We start from the raw sequence: 23,230 nt of genomic DNA on the forward strand, positions 1-23,230 counted from the left end.
CGCTCGGTGGCCCCGACGCCGCAGCCCGCGGCCAGCCCCGCCCCGCGGGCTCCTACACCCCCACCGCCGCCCTGCACCGCCCTCGCCCCCGGACTGGCCGGCGCACTGCGTCCGCCAGATGGTGCCCGAGCCGCTGAGCGCCCCTGCGCACCAGCAGGGAAGGGTGGGGCGCCCAGGAGCGTTCGCGGGTCCCCTCCCCTCGGCTGTCCAGGTGGCGCTGCCCTGAAGAGTTCACTGACTACAGCTGAAGGACCGGCAGGATAAACCGTCCACGACGTGACCTCATAGGCCAGTCCTGTACACAGTGCTGGTCTCCTCTTCACAGTGGCTCCCCCTCCCCTTCCTTTTGCTTCTCCTCCTGTCCTTCTGCGGTCTGTCTGTCTAGGCTCTGTCAAGCTCTTCAGGTCTCGACTAGACACCAGCCTTGAGTCGACCTTTGCTCCCAAACTCTACGTTGTCCCTTTTCTGACATAGAACCAGGCGTCTGGCTTTGTATTGTACTTGCCTCTTGTCATATTTGCTAGGGCTTTGTCTTCCTGCACGTCATCAGTACACAGGTATGCCCACTCGTGTGTAGGGAAGTTTTTATGTTTGTCCCAGGCCCAGGCAAATACTGTATTCCCTTTGAATTCTTCGAGTGCCACAGCTGTCTACTTGCCTTACTTTTGGCCTACGTCATTGTATATCTTAGTATTTCTGTTCACTCCTTCTGAGAAAATGGTACAAAAATTTCCCACGACTGTTGATTTTTCCTCCCCTTCCCCATGTTTTGGAAGCTAACAAATCTAGAATTACGTCTTCTTGATAAATTGACCCCTCTATCATTATTACATGCCCTCCTTCATTCATGGTAAAATTTGAGGTTCTGACGTCTGTTCCAAGCCACATCACCTTCTTATAACAGCATGTACATGCTACATTTTATCTTGCTTACACCTGTTTAAAGCAACAACATAAACTGGGTCTTGTGTTTTCATTTTATCTAGTTTTGTAATCTCTGCCTACTAGAGCATTTAGACCATTCACATTTAATGTAATTATATATATTTGGTGAATTTTAAGCCTGCTATTTGATTTCTATTCATTCCATCTTTGTTCCATTTGCTTCCTTTTCCTATGTTCTTTGGATATTTATTTTTAGAATTTCATTTTTCTTCACTATTAGCATATTTTATATATCCCTGTATATATAAATATGTATACACATATACGCACACCTGTATGTATTTACCTTTTTTTAGTGGTAGCAAAAATGCACCTATAATTTATCTGGGGGGCTGACTTAAATAAAAAATGCAAATATCTTTCAATGAAGCAATTCATATATTGGAACCTAATATACCAACACATAATATGAGAGGCACGAGGATGTTTATGGTACAAAAATGTTTACTGTAGCATTTTTCTAAAACCACAAAAGGAGAAGACTGTAGAATAGAAAAATGGTTGGAAATATTATGAACCACAATGCAACTATTTAAGAAAGTTAAGTAGTTTGGGGAAAATGTACAACTTAGTAAGTACAAGTAGTGAGTTACAGAACAATATCTCATATTTGTAAGCAACAATCATAAATGTTACTTTATTTATATAAAAATAGGAAGTTTTTGGACAAAATAATAGCAAACACAATTGCATATACTAAAGAATCACATTTAATAATCACAACAGCCTTGTGAAAAATACCATTACTCTTTATTTTACAGATGAGGAAGAGAGAGGCACAGAGAGGTTAATAACTTGCCTAGGACTGCATGTCAATACATGGCCGAGCTGGCATTCAAGACCCACAGGCCTGACATTTACCAGCAGGTGTGAGTTGCAGAAGAGAAAATAAATAATTTTATTTTACATTTTTAAATTATAGAAACCCCTTGATTGATGTGATTTCATCAAGATAAGCCCATCAAAGTTGAAAATATTATAAATAAAAAATGCATTAATACACTTAACCTTCTGAATGTAATAGATTAGCTCTATAGTCCACTATAGAGTACTGGTCATTTCCCTTTGAAATCTGTTGGCTGACAGGGATGTGAGGCTGTGTGCTGAACCCCACATCATTTATTTATTTATTTATTTATTTAAGGAACCGGGGATTGAACTCAGGCTCTTGTGCTTGCCGGGCAAGCACTTATTCTACTGAGCTATCTCCCTGGCCCCTCTGACCCCCGCATCTTGAGAGGAGACATCATATATTGCTAGCCACAGAAAAGATACAAAGTTCAAAGTTCAAAATTTCAAGTATGCTATTACTTTTGCACCATAGTAAAGTTGAAAAGCCCCAAGTCCAACCATCATTAAGTCAGGGACCAACTGTATTTACACTGAGGTAAAAGTACTTTTGCATTTGTAATGAACAATTCTGACAATTGTTAACTAGAGATTAAAACTCTAACGTATAGAAATGCCACAATGAGGGATGAAATAATAGTGAGTTATCTGGTCTATATTATTCTGAATCTGGAAATAGACTTTCTGGAAAAATGAGTAGCTAGGAAAGCTGGATGAGATATGATTTCACAGAAAGGAACTGACTTGTAGGACTAGGTACTTTCATTGTGGCACTTTGTGAGAAATACCAAGGTTTACTCCTGGCACATTTCCAACATTACCACCTTCTATTTTCAAAAAAAGATTAGGGGACTTAAAACTTCTGCTTGGAAAGCCCCAGAGGTAGTGTGCTTATTTTTTGAAAATTAGAGTGCCAATGTTAGGACATTAAATCCACCAAACATTTTTTTAATGTTAAAAAATTAAATTGCACTTAGATTCTGTGGAAACTCCTCTAAAATAATCTGAATATTTTATAAATATTAATGTAGACTACCATCAGTTAATAACAAAATCCTTAAAATGGGCTCAAGGATGTCATCTTTCATAAATATATATATATATATAATTATTATTATTATGGGATACAAAGTAAGGTATCTCTAGTGCTACTTTGTTGTATTAATTGAACACACAATTACGATTGAGATGGATGCTCATTTACAAAAACTATTTTAACTGCTATTTAATGCTGTGTGATTACAAAGATGCACTTATAAACACATGCATAATTAACTTCATTATATACAATAAATGTGCAAATACAAATTAATGGGTGGACAATGAATTTTCTTATTTGTGCTTGGAAGAAACAAGGCAATGCACACATATACAGGAATCACAAGTTTAATTGAAGAGGACTGAAGGACAATGTACACCTCACTCTGGAAATCCCCACTAGTCTTCACTTCTGCATAAATTCCAGCTTTCAGAGTTAAAAAGATAAAGTAAGATGTGCTTATTATTTTTATTTCTACTGGATGGTTTGCAAGTATTATATTACATTATAATAGGACTTCATTTAAGCATCAGAAAACACTGGTACAATTTAGTAAAAGAAATATCAGGAAGAAAAAGTACCCAGTTTATGTAATTTTTTCACTCAGTGATATAAAATTTACTGGGAACAGGCAAAGTTATTAAATAAACATAAGACACATATCGCTCTTTTGGTGAAAGGTTCTTACTACTTACTCTGATGTTTTGCTTTCCTTCTCCTATGTCCCATAAAACACTTTAAAAATAAGTAAATCACTGTTATGTCAGTGTTGACTCAGACAAATCAAGGTGCGCCTGAACATAAAACTTGAATTATATACATGAGCTCCAACCTTGCATACTGCTTACAAAAAAGCAGTTTTGTGAGTTGTACAGATTTGGTATTCAAAATTAACTCCTAAACTGAATGAGTAAGACTAATAGTTGTCACAAACTTTCTGAGTATTCCATCACCATAAATCATTTCCAGTGGAAACCAGGATACAGTTTGCATCTCCGCTATTTCCCTCTTCTTAGTTCTACTCATGATTTGATATCACATTTGGAGGAGGTGGCTGTATGTCCTTTCTAGAGCAACAGAAGCAAACGTGATTCTCTATGGGCTGATAGCAAACTTTTACTTACAAATTACTGAGGTTCAGGCTGATCTCAGTAGAAGTTCAAGACTGATGCAACTATCTAGATTCAGATGCAGAGACTATTGCTTAGCAATACAGAGTCTGCCAAAAAAAGGTATATGCACTTTCTGCAGTTTGCCATCCTAAAGGTCAGGAACATTACTAATGGCCACTACTGTGAGTACCTCTTGTAATTGGAGAGGCCAATGATACCTTGTATTACTCTCATGAGGTCCCAATAACTTCATTAAAACATTTAAAGAAGTTTTTCTTTTCCTGATGAATACATTTTTGGGGGCAGACTCTATTTCTATTGCAATATAACATATATAAAGTGTAGAGTCTGATGAATTTTCAGAAACTAATAACACATATGCTGTCAGCCCCAAAATCATGAAGTAGAATATTACCAGCACCCCTGAACACAACTGTTATGCATACTTTAGTAATTACTCCTCATCATTCTAGATTAACATAAATATATTGATTAGTTTTGCCTGCTTTTGCATTTTATATAAACAAAGTCTATACTGCAGTATATATTGTTTTGTGTTTGACTTTTGTTCAATATTAGGTTTGTGAGATTCATTCATGTTAATGTTCAGTTGTTACAGTACAGTACAGAACTCCATTTTTCAATCAGTTGAAAGTTAAGATTAATGTCAATTTGAGACTTTTAGGAATCTTCCCTCAATGAATATTCTTGGATATTTTTGGATGAACACGTGTGCATTTTTTTTTTCTTCAGTACTGGGGATTGAATTTAGGAACTTGCGATTGCCAGGCAACCACTTATTCTACTGAGCTATCTCCCCAGCCCAGTGGGTGGATTTCTGTAGAAATGAGAGTGCTAGGTCATAATGAAGTGTATATTCAATTTTAGTAGTTGCTATTAGTTTTCCAAAGTGGCTGCACAAATTTGCTGCTGCCAGAAGTGTATGAGGAGCACTACCTGCACTACATCCTTGTCAACACTTGATATTAACAGCCTTTTAAATTTTGGCTCTTTTAATAGGTGTTTAGTGTTATGTTAGTGTCATTTGATTTTGATGACTTCTCATTGTAAATGTGTCATTTTAATGATGTGCCATTACATCTAATGATGTATCATTATTATCATTTTCTTTCCTGGTGACTAATAATTTATTAGGTATCTGGATATTTTATTCTGTGCAGTGCTTATTCAAGTAAGAAGCTCAAAATATTTATCATCTAGTCACTTATAGAAACAGATCTTGCCTTCTGCATCATTTCTGTAGCATCCATAGAATTCTGAGGCTCAAGTGCTCATTTGCATTATGTGGAATCAAATACTTGTTTCTGGTTGCAAATCTACATCTAGCCTATTATTTTGTCCTTAGTTTTTCATGCACAGTTTGAGAAGTACAGTTGAAAGTGTTGGTTTTGCATCAGGATTTGATCCTATTTCTCTTTGGGAAGGAATCTCTTACATCCTAAGTCATGCTATTCAATATTAGTTTCTACATTATAAAACGGAGAGAAAAATAATACCTTCTTTGAAGGGCTGGCACAAGAACTAGAGATACTAAAAATAAAAAAGGAATTAGAGACACTGTATGAATATCCAAGGGCCCAACATACTACACCTCATAAATAGTAGGGTTATACCTTAGGATTTCTGTAAGTACATTTCTGAATTACCTCACTTTCTCATTTCTAATATACAATACTTAACACCAACAGATTAAAAGAGGAGAGGTTTAATTTGTTTATAGTTCCACATGGCTGACTCCAAGGCAAAGCCATTACAGTAGAAGTTGCTGAGGCAAAGCTCTTCAGTTCATGGCATCTAGGAAGGTGGTCCCTTTATAGTTCTCCTCAAATGATCCATGTTTCCCAGTTTCTCTTAACTTCGGGGGTCTCCACTGCACCTCTGGCTTCACAGTTACAGCTTAACCCACTGCCCTTTCAGAGGCACACTATCTGCCTCCCAGGCCTTCTTTTAAAATCTGAATAGAAGCATTCTCACCCCACAAATCTTATATTCTGCCTGCACCTAAAACCAGCACTACATGGAAGATGAGAAAGTCTTCTGCCAGCTGTAGCTGTAGCCAGGCTTCCCTCTCTCTTGGTATAGGGATAGAGTACCTGAATCACTGAGCAGTCCAAGTCCAATTTCTCTAGACCACTGCCATTCTGGAACATGGTGCCCTCTGGCTTTCTTCCACTTTTGCAATTTTAGGCAATTCTCTTATTCCTTCTCAGCAGTCAATCTCTCTCTGTTCTATCTTTGCAGTCTACAGTTTTATTGGAGTATCCTTTCTAGCCAAACTTAAAATGTTTTAAATAATTCTGCTGGGCTCTTTGCTCTTGTTTCTCAATATAGATATGGATAAAAGCCCTCAATAGTAGCCATTCCACTGCCTCAGCATTCCACTGCTTTGAATTTTCTTCTGTAATATTAATTTGTCCACTGCCCTTAGTCTCAGTCTCTGGACAGGAGCAAAATGCAGAAAAGCTTTCTGTCAAGCCATAACACACCTTGTCTGGAGTATGGCCCCCAGTGCAGTCCTTCCTCCTAGCTGAGACCTACCAAGCATGGTCCTTACTGGCAAGATTTCTATCAGTCTTATGGCCTTCTATGGTCTGAGCAGAATCTCTCATACAGTACAGCCTACAGCATTCCAGTTCTACTTTTTCAGCTAACATCTCTGAACCTTTCCAAACTCTTCCTACAAGCCAGTCTCAAAGGCTTCTGAACCACATGGTCAGGAATAGCCACAACAATGATCCCACTTCTGGTACCAAATTCAGTCTTGTTGCTGAGACAAAATACTCAATGCCCAAAGTTAAGGAAGGAAAGTTTTATTTAGTTCCCAGTTTGTAGAAGTTTCAGTCCATAATCCACTGGCTCCAAGGCAAAGTGGCACAAGGCAGAAGGGCAACTGTTTATGGTGGCAGAATACAGAAGAAGCAACTAGAGAGGAAAAAGACAGTACTTGTTCTGTCCCTTATGTTGTATGCAGACTACCTGTGCTAGGGTGGGTGTAGCACTTACACTCTTAATTCTAGACAGAACTATGCCAAACCAATCAGTGAATTCATTTACTAATCATTCCACACACTCTTGATCCTAGCATCACACACTCTAGATTCAGTCACCTATCAAAAGTCCACCCCCCATGACTGTGTGAGGGACATCTAAACATAAGCCATAGCACACAGTTTCCCAAACTCATTTGACTATGAATCTCAAGATATATATATATATATATTTTTTTTTTTTTTTTTAATTTTTTAATTTTATTTATTTTTTTCAGAACTGGGGATTGAACTCAGGCCCTTGTGCTTGCCAGGGAAGCACTTATCCCACTGAGCAATCTCCCCGGCCCCTGGAGATATATTTCTAAATTTGGCCTTGAATGAAATGATCAGAGAGTGGTGTACTTGTACTGTGTTGTCTTATTTTATTTCCTAAATGCAGTTATGGCATTCTGGATTTATAATAAGGGTTACTGTAAGAAATGACCACTTAAAGCTTATATAGTACTTATAGGGGTATTACTGAAGAAGTCACAACTACATTTCATGAAGACTCATAGGAAAAATATCTCTTGGGCTTCACAAGCTCTGCCAAACATCAAGAAAGGTCTATGAAAGGCCTACGACCTCATCCTACTTACAGTCAGGAGCAGAGTTCCATTTCATAGATGCTATCAGAAAACATAAGGTTCTCAATCAGAGGAAAGGGACAGTTTTTACACACTGCAATTGTATCAATCAGTTTGTACCATTTTCATCAGCTTCTAGTCTTCACATGGTGATTACATATTTGGACACATGATACCTGAAGATTACAGGGAAGACATCTGAATTTAGACAAACTAAATTTTATTATTTATTTATTTTTACAAGCTGGATTTTACCTACCTGACCTTTGCCTTGGATGAAGATATTATTATATGGGATAGAAAACAAATGTTTTCTTCATTCTGGTGAAACACACTGCTTTCTAAGGGTACTTGCTATAAAAGCATTGTTGGAAAAGTCTGAAACTAAGGCAACTCATGCTTTTGCGTGTTAGACCTGCAAAATTTTGAGATCTGTGGAGTATTTTTATCCAATATCAAATACACAAAGATCCTAATTGGCTTATTATTTTATTCTTTTTTTTCAAAATTTTATTGATAAACAGATAGCAATGAGACAGTTTCAAATCAAATCGGAAGTACAGATTCAACAAATAACACACTGCATATATTCTTCTTCGTGTTTAATTGCTGTACAAGATGCGGACTTGAGATCCTATTTACAAACACCATTAGAACAAATCATTCTATTCATTAAGAGAATGCAACTATATATCTATCCTAACCACTTTGAATACACAGATTTTTATTCTTAAAATATGGATAAATAACCAAAGGTGACCAAGTGTTTGAGGATATATCAAATACAAATCAGAAAATGGTAAGTGAAAAAAGTAACACTGAAGGAAATAGAGATAACATAATACTGAATTTAAAAAATCCTAATTAGTGTTCTATTAGGATAGAACAGTTGATACACTGCCAACTTGAAAAGTTTAGAAGTTTACTAAGCAACTCAGCAGGAAGCCAGGGTCTAGTACTTAGAAAACATCCTAAGTTTGTAAAAGAGGAGGGTAAGGAGATGGTGTGGGTGGAAAAAAAAGAGGCTTATTCTCCCCCATTTCCCCACCACCACCTTGTGCTCTTGCCATCTTCTGCCACCTTAAAGTGTTGCCCCTCTGCCTCACCACCCTGCCTTAGAGCCAGCTGATTACAGACTAAACCCTCCACAAGCTGTGAGCTAAATAAACCTTTCCTTTCTTAATTTTGAGTGTTAGGTATTTTGGCTCAGCCAACAACAACAAACAATAACCAAACATATCCACAAGGAAATTAAAGTAGGTTTTGCATCCTTGAAAAAAGAGCATAATACTAAGAAAAAGGATTTGTGAGCCCAAGGGAAATCTTGGAATAAACATGAATGCCAAAGGAAAAAAAAATTCACAATATAAGAACTAGAAGGTAAAAGTTCAGGAACTCTTTCAGAAAAAAAGAACAACTGAAAGAAGTAGAAAATATTTTAGAAAAGAAAGATATTGTGCAGAGTGCTACTCTCTCCCCAATGTTTGTACAATATTCATTTTCCTATCAAAGACCTTATTAGTTGGGCACATAGCTTCAAGTACTAGACAAGTTTCAGATTGTATAAAAAAGACCATATTATACATTGCTTTGATATTTTAGGACACAAAGATTAAAGAGAAGGTCTTGTCATTTGTTAAAAAACAAACAAATAGATACAAAACAGGAACCCTAGATCTCTGGAAGAAAGGCCCATCAGACCCTATACTTCTAGTTTTAAGAAATTACCCAAACACTCAGGCTATCAGGTCAAACTCCATCACCTCAAACCTGCTTATCCTACTCAGCAAAAGCCCATGCCTTTTCTTTTTCCTTTCTTCTTATTTAAATCTAAGCTCTTGACCCTGAGCCACTCTGAAAATTCCTTAATGTCACATTCCCACCAGCTTGACCCATGGTCTGTCTTCCTATACCTTACCTTTATTTACAATATTTTTTTCTGAAGGTTCTCTTCTGTATCTCAAACTATGTGTATTGCATCTCATTTCTTCATTCACATTACAATTTTTTTTTTTATTTCAAGACCCACTTCTTAGATTTCCTTCAACATTTGCCTTATCTCATTTTTCCTTTAGCTAGTTTAGATTCTGTAGTCCATCACAATAATTACTCCTTTGAAAGGACCTTTAAACCCCTGTCCTTTTTCTCTCATGCACATGGAAGAACAGCACTGGTCATGTTTTCCTCTCTATTTTTCTTCAGAAACAGCTGATCCTTGGTGGAAAAAAGAAAAGCAAAAAACAATTGCGTGAACTACCCCCTCTAAATATACAATTATTTTCAAGAAGGCTCTCCAAAGTGGTTAGCAATCCTGTGGTTCCCTCCATAATTTACTGGCACTCTCAAAGATGACCATTTTTAACTTCTTTATCAAGGATCTGATACATACTATATACTATATACAAAGCTAATGTCTTTGATTTATATTTCACTGAGAAAATAGGAATTAAATGGAAACCAGCTAATATTCCCACTTTAGCCTTCTAATTACAAGTCTACCTATTTTGTCCTTGCTTTCCTGCTGAATGATAGCTGTCCTTCCATTAGTACTCTGAATCATACCCTTTCTTGCCTGCTCAAGGATTTAATTTCTGTAATCATTGCCCATTAATGCTGCAGCATCTTAGCCTATTTCACTTTATGGACTTCTTCTCATCAATCTATAAAGACAATTTCTCCCATTACAAAAAAAAAAAAAAAAAAAAAACAAACTCTCCCTTAACCCTGTCTTCTGCTACCCCTCTTGGCAAAAATTTCTGAAAGGTCTTGTCACCCCTTGTTAATGTTTCTCCTTATGTTTCAACATCTATTTTCACTAGTCCACTGAAACTATGAAGTCATCAATGTCATTAATTATCTAATATTTCAGATCCATCTTCATCTTGGTTGATAGCAGCCTTTGGCACAGCTAATCAGTCTCCACACACTTTTCTCTGTTTTCATGCTACACTTCTTTTTCTGCCTATGGTCCTTGACTCCTTTAGTAGTTTCTCTCATTCTGCTGAAATCTCCAAATATGAGTACCCTGAAGTAGATATACATTCTCTTATTGGTACTGTCTTCCCAGGCCTCTAGTCACATGGGTCTATCAAAATTTCAATAACTATTATGCCTTCAATTTTGACCTCTCTTGTGATCCACACTTGGTTAGCTAACCTCTTGCATGACATTTCCAGCCTTATGGCTGAGATACAAAACATGTGCCAAAAGTCTTGTATTTAGGGTAGAAGTCTTTGAAAGGTGATTGAATCAAAGACTCTAACATAAACAGTGGATTAATCCACTGATTGATGACCACGATTTGATGGCATTACTTGGAAGTAATGGAAATGTAGAAAGTGCATCCTACTGGGAATGGAGTTGTGACTTTGGGTGTGTATCTTGTCTCCAGTCCCTTTGCTCTGGCTCTTTCTTTACTTTCTGCTTCCTGGTAGACATGAGATACAGCTTTTTGTCTACATGCTCTTCTGCCAAGTTTCTGTCTTGTCGAAGGATTAAAGAGAAAGAGCCAGAGAGCTGGCAATTGAGTGGAACCTCTGAAACTGTGAGCCAAAATAAATCCTTCCTCCTTTAAGCTGCTTTTTGCAGTAATTTTGTCAGTGACAAAAAGCTGTCACACACAGGCAACTCTGAGGGATTTTGAGTTTAATAATGTGAAACAAAATCATAGTTTAGCTTCCCATACTTGTTCTTTACTTCTTCACTGCTATCCTCTTTCATTGTTATTCCTGTCAGAAACTGAGATGACTATCCACAGACCCCTGTCTAACTTCTAGCCAAAGTATATAGACCCTGTATGACTTAACTGTCTCTTCTGATGCTGTCTCACTGTAGCTTATTAGCTCCCTTGGCTTCCTACCAAGTCTCTGAACAAAGCACTGCTTCTCTCCTACACTGTTCTTCTTCCTCTTCCTGTTTTCATCTGGTTAAAGCCTATTCTTCCTAGTTCCAGGTAAAATGTCATTCCAAAGAAGCCAAAGCAAACAGTAATCACCCTGACTGGAGTAAATCCCACTCAGCAATGCTTTCTCAATCTGTTTTCCTTGTCTGGAAAGCTCTAAGGGAGATTCTGTGCCCATTTTCTTCACGGTCTTCCTGTCCCTAGCACAACACAGCACAAAAATCACTTCACAATCTATAGAAAAAAGTGGTATCTCTACATTTAACAATCACTTGGAAAGTCTGGAGTTTGTTAGAATGTTAGAATGGGTACTGCCCAGTCAGACATGAACACAAACTGTTTGACTTTTTATCCACACATACATTGCACAGTTCCATATACTTTTACTGAGCTTGTATTTTCTACTTTGGATATAAATTAGAAAGAGAAGATGCACAATTCTATTCCCAATCAATATATTCTATTATCTGTTCTAACATGTTATAGTTCTAGCAAAAGGATTTAGGTTAGTTTGGCATATGAGTTTTTGTTTTATACGGGGGACTGAACCCAAGGCTTTTGCACTGACCTACATTCCTGTCACTGTAAAATTTTTGATACTGAGTCTTACTGAATTGTGTAGACTAGGCTCCATCTTGCGATCCTCCTGCCTCTGCCTCCTAGCGCACTGAGATGACAGACTTATACCATTATGCCTGGGTAGTCTGGCATGTAGTCTTGGCAAACTCACACTGCTTTGACAGACTAATTACTTTCTTAACCATTCTTTCAACTTAATTGGCCATTTTTGAATTGGTATCCAAGTTCAGGAACTCACTACTATTTTTTTCCGTGTTTGTAAATTATCTAGAGTATAAAAGGCAATTTTCAAGTACTGAAGAGACACTGGTTGAAAACGATAGTGTTTTCTCCCCTTTCTCTCCCTGTGGTGAAAAAGACAATAAAAACAAGAAAATGAGTGTTGGTAAGAATAATTTCAAAAAACCAAGGCAATATGAAGGAATTACAGGGCATTAATTTAGTTTGGATAGTTAGAAAACAACCTTGGAGAGACATTATTTAGATGGAAACTAAGTGATAATCTACATTTTGTAAAATCTGTTGGCTTCTCATTTTTGAAAATGAAGACATTTTCCATGGTATGTCTTCTGTCATCTCATGATTTTTTTGGGATAACTGTATTATAATGCACTAGGTAATAAAAGGGTTTCCAGATTTGATATGCAACATTCATCTCCTAAGATCTGAGTAGCTTCATGAATTTGGCAGGAAAGTTGGAGTCTTTTTCATAAATAGTCAATGATTAACCAAAGAGGTTCTTTTAGATAAAAACAGCAGGAGCCAAGTATTTTCAAGATATTTTTCTCCCATTACTGTATAAATCTTACTTAAAAGATTAAAAGGAGTTTACAAACTCAGAGTATCAAAGGGAGCTAGTTACTATTATATAATTTTTATAAAACTCTTGTGAGGAATAGAGAACATATTGTCATGCTCTTTAGGGGTAAGAAAGGTGATCATCTTTATAAAATTCATATAAAAATTACATTAGAAAATAATTTACATTATGAAAGTATTCACTATAAGGTTCATAATTTAACAACAGAGAGAAAACTAGTAAGACTCAATAATCAGAATGAATATGCTGGGTGTGGTGGTACAAGCCTGTAATCATAGCACTAGGGAGGCTGAGACTTGAGGACCACGGTGCGAACATTCAAGACCAGCCTGAGCTACATAGAGATAGCAAGTTCAAAGCTGCCTAAACTACACAGTAAGACCCTATCTCAAACAACACCCCTAATCCATATCTTAAAAAAAAAGAATGAAAATAAAGCCTCCATGATGAAATGAAAAAAACAATGAGAAAACACTACATTTGTATTACCTAGCAATGTCTTTAATGGAACATAAGGAATTAAAGTAATAATATAGCACTTTGGGTAGATTAGTTAGGACAAAACCCAAAGTGCTATATTATTTTCATAATATTCATCTTTGGTTTTTTTGGACCACTATAGTCAGTTTTATTGATTCATGCTTTCAGTTCTTATTCTGTTTAAAAATGCACATTAAATATATCTTCTTATTGTTCTATAAAAGCACGCAGCTCATTCCATATATCAAAAGTAATAAATAATGGAGATAAAACACCCAGTTATAAATGACAACCCAGCCTCAAACACAGCATGTAACAGTCTAATCTAGAACAATAACCCAACACAATACATAAAAGTGCCACATATAAAAACATGCAGTGTATATATCCACTTCAGTACTTGGCTAACTTATGCTTGATATTGTTTAAAAACATAGTAGGGCTTTTTTGTTCCCTAGAAAAGGTTGACATAATGCAAAACAGTGCAAACTAGTCACTGACTTCAGTATGATTAGATTAATATGCCAAGTCTTTATAAATGCATAAAAATATGGAACGCTTCACAAATTTGCGTGTCATCCTTGCGCAGGGGCCATGCTAATCTTCTCTGTATTGTTCCAATTTTAGTATATGTGCTGCCAAAGCGAGCATATAATATTCATCTTTGGAGAAAATAAAATAATCTATATTCCTCAAACACCAAGCTGAAGGAACTACTTACGTAATAATAAATTATATTTTTATTTTTTAAATTTATTTATTTATTTTTGGTGGAACTAGGGATTGAACTCAGACCCTTGTACTTTCCAGGGAAGAGCTTATTCTACTGAGCCATCTCCCTGGCCCCCCAAAATTATATTTTTATATTATGTTGTTTACATGTAGTCTCAAAGAGAATAGAAAAATTTATTTAAGATTTTTCTTAGACATGCAAATGAAGTAAACCATAAAGAAAGTAATAAAATTTTCTATACTAGGTTCTGAAGAGCAAGTACGAATGATGGGATGTGTCACCTGAGACTGTAATTAGAATGCTGATTTGTTAAATACAATGCACACAAAAGACCTTTAGGTAGTCTAAAATGTAATTATTTTACTAATATGCAGAACTGACCAGATATATTTGAAGTTGGTATCTAGGTAAAGTCAGGTCTTAAAAATTCAAGTAACTCCTCAAAATAGACTGCCCTGAAAAACTATCACGTAAAGACAACAATACTGGTTTCATATCTCAAAACTGTATCAGAGAGATCATCTGAGCTAATTTTTTCTTGTGTTAAGAAAAACAATTTTGGTAGCACCTCAACTTGAGATCCCCATTAAAATTTCAGTGCTAAGCAATAGTACAGCATGGCTTGACTTAGCTTACAATTTCATTCAGGTAAAAAGTCAATTTGATGTTTAGCAAAATAATCTTTCTTAAAGGATGACTGTTGGAAACAAATGAAAGTCCATGACTCTTATGTATGACAATAGGCACTGTCACCATTCAAGCACTGTACTTGAAAGAATTCAGCTAATAACTAGGCCACTTCTGAATTTCTGGAAAAAAAATTTTTAATCTCTGGATTGCTTTGTAAACAGGCATTTCAAATTAACTTTTCCTTACTTTGCAAACTTAGCTTTTCATTAAGTTGAACAAGTTTATTTTTATTTAACAATGAGAATGGGCACTTTATCTCCTATTTTGGAAGAACTTGCTTAGAATAAATGATCAATATTTGACTTATCTGAAGAGTCCATATTTTACTGAAAACAAAAAAAGCACAATCTTAATGTTACTAAGACATTTTAACACAAGGGAAACTCACCTGAGATACATTATATGGCTTCCTTGTCACCCTTTAAAAACCATTAGCATTTAAGTGAAGATTCACTAAACAATAAAATTACATAAATGTTAGATGTTGTATGGAAATTAGCCCTTTTCCTGACTGCTTGCAGAAACGTTATACCCCAGGTGAAAGGCATCATCTTTCGAAATTACAAATTCATGCCTTTTTTTGTTGTTCTAGAAATTCTACTTCTAAAACTTTATTCTTGCACATGGGAAGGATGTTTTATGCATATGATTATTTACTAAAGCACTGTCTGTAGTAGTCTGAGATTGGAAACTACATTCACATCCATTAATCAGTCATTAAAGGAATTTCAATACTTTCATTTGATTGTAGTTTGAGTTTCAATAGCAGACAAGGAGAAAAGCATCCATGTGGAATTATCTCTAAAATAAAAATTTTTCAGAGGCTCTCGACACCCTAAAGTATTGTTTTGTACTTATGCCTTCCTGCAACACTTGTGTACATAGAAGGATCTGAAAAAGCATCACGTGTGCCACGTGGCAACCACACCCTAAATTTTATTCATCATGACCATATTCTATATACATAAATGTTATAATCAGCTTTCTATATCATTCATTTCGTATCATACATTCAACTAATCCTGGATGAAAATAGCCCAGAAAAAAATTTACATTCTGTACAAAAGATTTACAGTCTTTGTTTTCTGGTTAGTATTCTCTAACTAATGTAAGTGTGACTGCCATCTAAATAGCATTCACATTGCTTTAGAGATTATAAATAATCTAGAGATGACTTGAAATATATGGGAAGATGCAGTTAGGTTATATGCAATGCTACCCTATTTTACACAAAGGACTGGAGCATTGGTGGGTTTGGATATTAGTAGATTCTTTTTAAATTTTTTGAGACAGGATCTTGCTATGTAGCTCAGGTTAGCCTTGGACTTACTGTCTAGCCCATGTTGGCCTTGAACTTGCAGTGATCCTCCTGCCTCACCCTGCATGCTGGGGATTATGGTCATGTGCCACCATGCCCAGCCTATCAGTGGATTTTGAAACCAATCCCTATGGATACCAAGGGCCTATGTATCTGTTCATCTGATAACAAACGTACAGTGGACCACTGAGTTATGATCAGCTTCACATACAAACAACTTGGGTGAAAACTGGAATTTTAGAATTTACACCTAAAGTCTTAAGCCAGTCCCTAGTACAGTTAGTCGTAAACAAAGACTTGGGATATCAGAAAAGCATATGTAAGCATTACTCTCAGCCCAGATACATGTTTGTGGATGTGATTTTAGTCAGTGCTTTATATAAGGACTACAATCACTGCTATCAAAATGGTCTCCAAAGAAAGCTAGGAAAGAAGCTAAAGAAAAAAGGGAAGGTAAAGAAAGCAATCACAATTGAAAAGAAGGAAATTGTGGAGAAATGTGACATATACGTGACTGACCTCACTAATGTGTATATAGCACGTCAAAATCCGCCATTTCAACAATCTTACAGAGAAAAGATTTGTATAAGGAAGCTAGTGTTGCTAAATGTTTTACTCAAATAAGTCATGATCAACAGTGGTAGATGAGGCAGAAGGCTAGTAGTGAAAGGTAGATGGCAGGTTATAGTTTTAGTCTATAATTTACGAAGAAGCTAGGACTATAAATGCAGATCTCATAAAGGATAATTACCGGCCAAGCAATGGCCGTGACTCATCCACATGGCTGCACTGACAAAGGTTCTACAATCTGAGGTACAGGATCTCAGGATAAATCCTGAGGGGATTTCACTGACCTTTTCAGACCAAATAGCTACAACTCTTATTGCACAGGTCCTGCTTTACCTTGGTCTTATCCATCCAGTAGAAAAGTATGAAGACGAAATATAGGAAGTAAAGCCATACTGTTATGTTGAGCTGTGGGGGACTCAGGTCAATAATTTCTGACATTGCCAGTTAAACAGAAGACCCAACGCTATTACGGTCTACTGGACTCTTTTAGAATATTTTGCTGAGTTTACACACCTATAATATTCAATAACGGAACTTAGAAAAAATAGGGTATACAGATGAATGTCCATTTTGTATCTGTGTATTCAAAGTGGTTAGGATAGATATATAGTTGCATTCTGTTAATGAATAGAATGATTTGTTCTAATGGTGTTTGTAAATAGGATCTCAAGTCCGCATCTTGTACAGCAATTAACCACTAAGAAGAATATATGCAGTGTGTTATTTGTTGAAACTACTTTCAATTTGATTTGAAACTGTCTCATTGCTGTTTATCAATAAAATTTTGGAAAAAAAAAAAAGGATAATTACCAAGGAGTGATAATGGTGAAACATTTTGTGCCAGTGAGAAATGGTGTTCAGAGTCACTAGACATGGTAAACCAATCAGTGCTAATATGGGTTACTGAAAGTGACATATCACTTCAAAACAATAACACAGAGTAATGGCTTTTGCTCTCATCAAGTCTGCAATTGTGAGCAATTGTGATGAAACTAGCTTTTTCTGGAAGAAAATGCCCAGTATTATATTGACAAGAAGAAAAGAAAATGCCAGGCCCCCGCCTATAAATGATAGGCTACCCTTATTGCTATGTGCCAATATGAGTCATGGCCTCAAGATCAAGCCTTTTGGTTTAACACTCCCCTACCGTTCAGAAAATATAAAGAATAGGCTAGGGGTCATGTGGAGATCTAACATAAAAGCTTGAGTAAGAAAAGTACTTTTTTGAGAGTAGATCAGGGAGGCTTTCAACCTGTTTAGAAACATCTAGAAAACAAAGGTTTACCACTCAAGGGTCTCCTCATCATGGACAATGTTCTGGCCCACCCATGAGATTTGGAAGAACTGGCTGAAGAATGCCCATCGCTCTCGGGCAAGTTCCTCTTGCCTAATACAACTCTACTGCAGCCCATGGACAAGCAGGTTTTAGCTAACTTTAAGAAGCTACACACCAAAAAAACTGTTGTTCCTAATGGACTTCTAAATAGAGTTCTAGAAGGAACATTACAACATCCTTTCCTGTGTAGGGTTGAGAAATCCTGGGCCATAAGCTCTATTAAAGGACACTAAAATATTTTGAAAAAAGTATGGTCTAAAATTATACAGTAGAGAGATTCTGAAGGCTGTGCAGAGGAGTCTGAGCCTTCAATTGTTCCTGAGCCTTCAATTGATGAGACTGTCACTATAGCAGAGTCCATGTTTGCAGGTAGCCAGTGGTGATGTTAAAGAATTGGTGGAGGAACACTCAGGAATTGCTGACAGAAACTTCAGTGATTTTTGGCTGAGCAACAAAGACTGGCATTGAGGAGCTTTCTGAAGAGGAGGGGGAGTATAAACAATCAGTGCGGCGAAATTCTCCTCAAATAAAGGAAATTCTAAAAAAAAAAAATGGACAGCTAAAAACATTTGTAAAGAAGACCCACCCAGACAGAGAAAAAGCCAATCGTTGCATTTACTTGCTGAATGATGGTATCACATCACACTACAGAACAGTTAAAAAAAAGAAATAGCCTTAGCTCAGTTTTTAGTTCTGAAGAGGTTGAGAGCTAGTAAGTTAGAAGCAGGTCCTGAGACTCATTCCACCTCAGTGGGAGCTGCATGACCAGAAGCCACTGGGTGCAGCAGACCCATTCCATACTGTTGGGCCCAGCTGAGTCCAACCAACTCACAGAACTACAGGAGTAGTTCTCTGGACATAGAGCTAGCAGCACATAACGAGGGTGAGCTAGTCTGCCTGGAAGACTCTTAAGTGTATAAAGGGAAGATGCCCAGTCAGAATTCAGAGAACTAATTTAAATATAAATTCTCAATTTAAGACTTGCTTGGTTATACAGCTGTAATGTTTGCTCCTATGGTCTAAAGTACAAATCCATTAATTACAAAAGTTTGTCAATTTATAAATTTGAGTAGCTATTATTAGTAATGCTAATTGTTCTACTGTAAATAGGAAACCATATCTATCTTAATCACATATTTTCCCTTGGGTATTAATATTGGGAGGTGACTGGGTAATAACTTCACAAAAGCCCTACAGTGGTCAGAGGACAGTGCCAAATGGAAACCAATGTTTCACTCTCAATCAATAGAGAAGACAAAAGCTTGGGATACACACAAACCAAGAATCTCTGACACAGGAGAGATACCAAAAAACCCCAGACTTTTCAGAGAGTGTTTGATTCCAGTGATACAGCTATCTGTTATAAAACTTTCACAAAATGGTATCACAGAAATCAAAATAAAGAGTTCTTCCTGAAATAGAAAATGACAAAAAGAAGGAGCAAAATGCATTTTCAGGCCCCAAGTCTGCCCAGAACAAACCCAGGAGACATCAGCAGGAAGAAAGTGGAAGCCACACTCCTGAAATCTCTGAAATAATAGCAACTGAGTAGAGAAACAACTGCAGAAGGATATAGAGGAAATCAGATCAGAGATAATCTCATAGGTAAAAAAAATAAATCACTACAATGAAAGAACTACTAAGCATTTCTAAAGAAGACACTGATAAAAAAAAGAGAATAGAAAAATGATGGAAATTTTGAATGAGCAATATATGAAAGAAACAGAATGCATGAAGTAGATTCAAAGAGATATACAAGAAATTAAAAACTCAATGAGTTGGCAAAACTGAATGAAAGTGAAGATAGACTTTCAGACCTTGAAGACACTGTTGCAGCTAGTGAAAAAGTAAGTAAATATTTCTTATAAACAACTAGGGTGCAGGAAATAATAATTCAACATCTGCAAGATGATGCAAAGATGAACAATATAAGACTAATAGGCATGACATAAAAAGAATATGGGCAGAAGGAATAGCAGAAAACTTCCCAAATATGGGAAACCATCTGACATTCAGGCAACTGAGGCATACAGAACTCCAAATAATATCAACACAATTAAAACTACACCCAGACATACAATAGAATATAATAGTCAAGATCCCAGAAATCCAGCAGAACAACATTCTACAAGCTGCTAGAGAAAAGAAACAGATTACACTGAAAGAAAAACCCATCAAATTAACAGCAGATTTCTCCTTGTAAACCAGTAAGTCAAGAAGAGCAAGGAGTGAAGTACTTCAAAACCTCCAAGAAAACAAATTCCAACCTAGACTGATCTACCCTGCAAAACTCTCTTTCAAGTTTAATGGAGAAGTGAAATACTTCCATGACAAAGAACAACTAAAGAAAATCATGATGACGAAACCAACCCTATACAGAATGCTAAAAGATATTCTAGAAAGGGATCAAAATACCTCCATTTTCAAGAACAACAGAAAAGAACCCACCAAACACAGCAAACTATTAACCACTGGATAAATGTTGGGAACCAAAAGTAGGAAAGTAATATGACAAACTTAAGTCAACACATATCAATTATAACCACCAGTGTAAATGGTCTTAATTCACCAATTAAAAGAAATACATTGGCAGAGTGAATTAAGAAACAAAATCCAAAAATATGCTGTACACAAGAAACACATTTAACCCATAAAGAAACTCATAGGCAAAGTCAAAGGATGAAAAGCAATACTACATGATCCAGGACCTCAAAAAAGCACATAGCTATCCAGTAGCTATTCTGTTCACAGACAATCTAAACTTCAAACCAAGAATGATCAGACAAGATAAAGAAGCTCATTATATACTGGGTAGGGGAAAAATTCAAGAGGAGGAGATAACAGTCATAAATATGTATACACCAAATATGGGAGCATCCAGCTACGTAAGACAAATTTTAAAGGACATGAAAAATCTAATAACCAATATCACAATCTTAACAGGGGACCTTAACACCCCCTTATCTCAAAAAGATAGATCAAGCAGACAAAAAAATAGCAAAGAGGTAGCAGAACTGAACCAAACCTTTGAATAAATGGACTTAGTGGACATATACAGAGTGTTCCACACAACATCTGAATACAGTCTTTTCAGCTGCGCATGGGACACTTTCTAAGACAGACCACATACTAGTCCATATGTCATGCTTAAGAATATGCAAGAAATTATCTCATGCATATTATCTGACCACAGTGCAATGAAACTGGAAACTAATGACAAAAGAGATCACAGAAATCCCATAAACATATGGAAAATAAATAACACTCTCCTCAGCAACCAATGAGGTATAGATGAAATTAAACAAGACATTAAACAATATCTACAATCCAATGAAAATTCAAGCACAACTTACCAGAATTTGTGGGATGCAACGAAAGCAGTTCTTAGTTTACAGCGGTGAACTCACATTAGGAAAATTAGAGCGAGAACAAATAAACACCCTAATGCTGCACCTCGAACTTCTAGAAAAAGAGCAAACCAAGTCCAAAGCCCAAAGATGGGATGAAATCATAAAGATTAGAGCAGAAATTAATGTAACTGACACAAAGAAAACAATATAAAGAATTAATGAATCAAAAAGCTGGTTCTTTGAAAGATAAAATAAAACTGATAAACCTCTACTAACCTCATCAAAAAGAGGAAAGAAAAAACTCAAATCCAAGAAATAAGAAATGAAAAATGCAAAATTACTACAGATTCAGTGGAAATTCAGAAGAATATCAATAGCTACTTTGAAAATCTTTACTCTTACAGAATTGAAGACAGAAGAAATGGATAAATTTCTAGATAGGTACAAACTATCAAAACTGAATCAAGAAGATATAAAAAACCTCAATAACCCAATATCAGCCAATGAAATTGAAAATGTAATAAATAACTTACCGACAAAGAAAAGTCCAGGTCCTGATGGATTCATAGCTGAATTCTATAAGAAATTTAGAGAAGATTTAATCTCAATACTCCTCAAACTCTTCAATGAAATTGAAAAGGAAGTAGTGCTTCCAAAATAATTCCTGGAGGCAGGTATTACACTGATAACAAAAACAGAGATTCAACCAAAACCAGAACTATAGGCCAATGTCCCTCATGAACATAGATGCAAAAATCCTCAATAAAATCCTAGCAAATAGAATACAGCAAATCATCAAGAAGATTATACATTATGACCAGGTAGGATTCATCCCAGGAATGTAAGGATGGTTCAACATACACAAATCTATAAATGTAATACACTATATCAATAGAGCCAAAACCAAAAACCACATGATCATCTCAATTGATGCATGAAAGGCATGTGACAAAGTCCAACACTCATTCATGATCAAAGCCCTATGAAAATTGAAATAGATGGCCTCTACCTCAATCTGACAAAAGCCATTTATGACAATCCAATAGCCAATGTAATTCTAAATGGGAAAAAACTGAAATCTTTTACTCTCAAATCAGTTACAAGACAAGGATGTCCTCTATCACCATTCCTGTTCAATATAGTTCTGGAAACATGAGCTAGAGCCATTAGATGTGAGAGTGAAAAGACAATCCACAAATTTGGAAACTATCTTAGTCAATAATCACTCAGACAAAGGTTTTCTATCTGGAATATATAAACACCTAAAAATAATGAGGGCCTCAAAATTTAAAGACCCAATTCAAAAATGGGCATCCAAGAAAAACATACACTTCTCAGAGGAATACAAGAGGCAAGTAAATACATAAAAAATGCTTCACGTCACTGGCCATTCGAGAAATGCAAATTAAAACAATACTGAGATACCATCTCACCCCAGAAAGAATGGCTATCATAAAGAAATCAACTAATAATAAATGCTGGAGAGGTTGTGGGGGAAAAAGGAACCCTTCTTCACTGCTGGTGGGAATATACACTGGTATAACCACTATGGAAATCAGTGTGGTGACTCCTCAAAAACTAGCACTAGGAATCTCATTCAATCCAGCTATTCCTCTTCTGGGAATTTTCCCAGAAGAACTGAAAACATCGTAGCACAATGATATATGTGCACCATGTCTATAGTAGCACAATTTGCATAGCCAAATCTTGGAAGCAACCAAAGTGCCCATCACCTGAGGATTGGATGAAAAAGGTATTATTTTTATACAATGGAGTATTACTCAGTTATAAAGACACACTCAAAGCCTTCATAGGTAAGTGGATGCAACTAGAGCCTATACTCATAAGTGAAATAAACCAGATCCACATGT

The 23,230-nt window shown here is 36.3% G+C and overlaps 1 non-coding gene across 1 annotated transcript; it reads right to left on the reverse strand.

The window, feature by feature from the left end:
- Positions 1–13,906: 13,906 nt before the first annotated feature.
- LOC111818607 lies at positions 13,907–14,013 on the reverse strand. The gene has a single exon (XR_002822559.1). It is a non-coding gene; the product is annotated as a U6 spliceosomal RNA (small nuclear RNA).
- Positions 14,014–23,230: the final 9,217 nt, after the last annotated feature.

The sequence above is a fragment of the Octodon degus genome, unplaced genomic scaffold (genome assembly GCF_000260255.1).
Source record: "Octodon degus isolate 3935 unplaced genomic scaffold, OctDeg1.0 scaffold00097, whole genome shotgun sequence".
NCBI lineage: Eukaryota > Metazoa > Chordata > Mammalia > Rodentia > Octodontidae > Octodon > Octodon degus.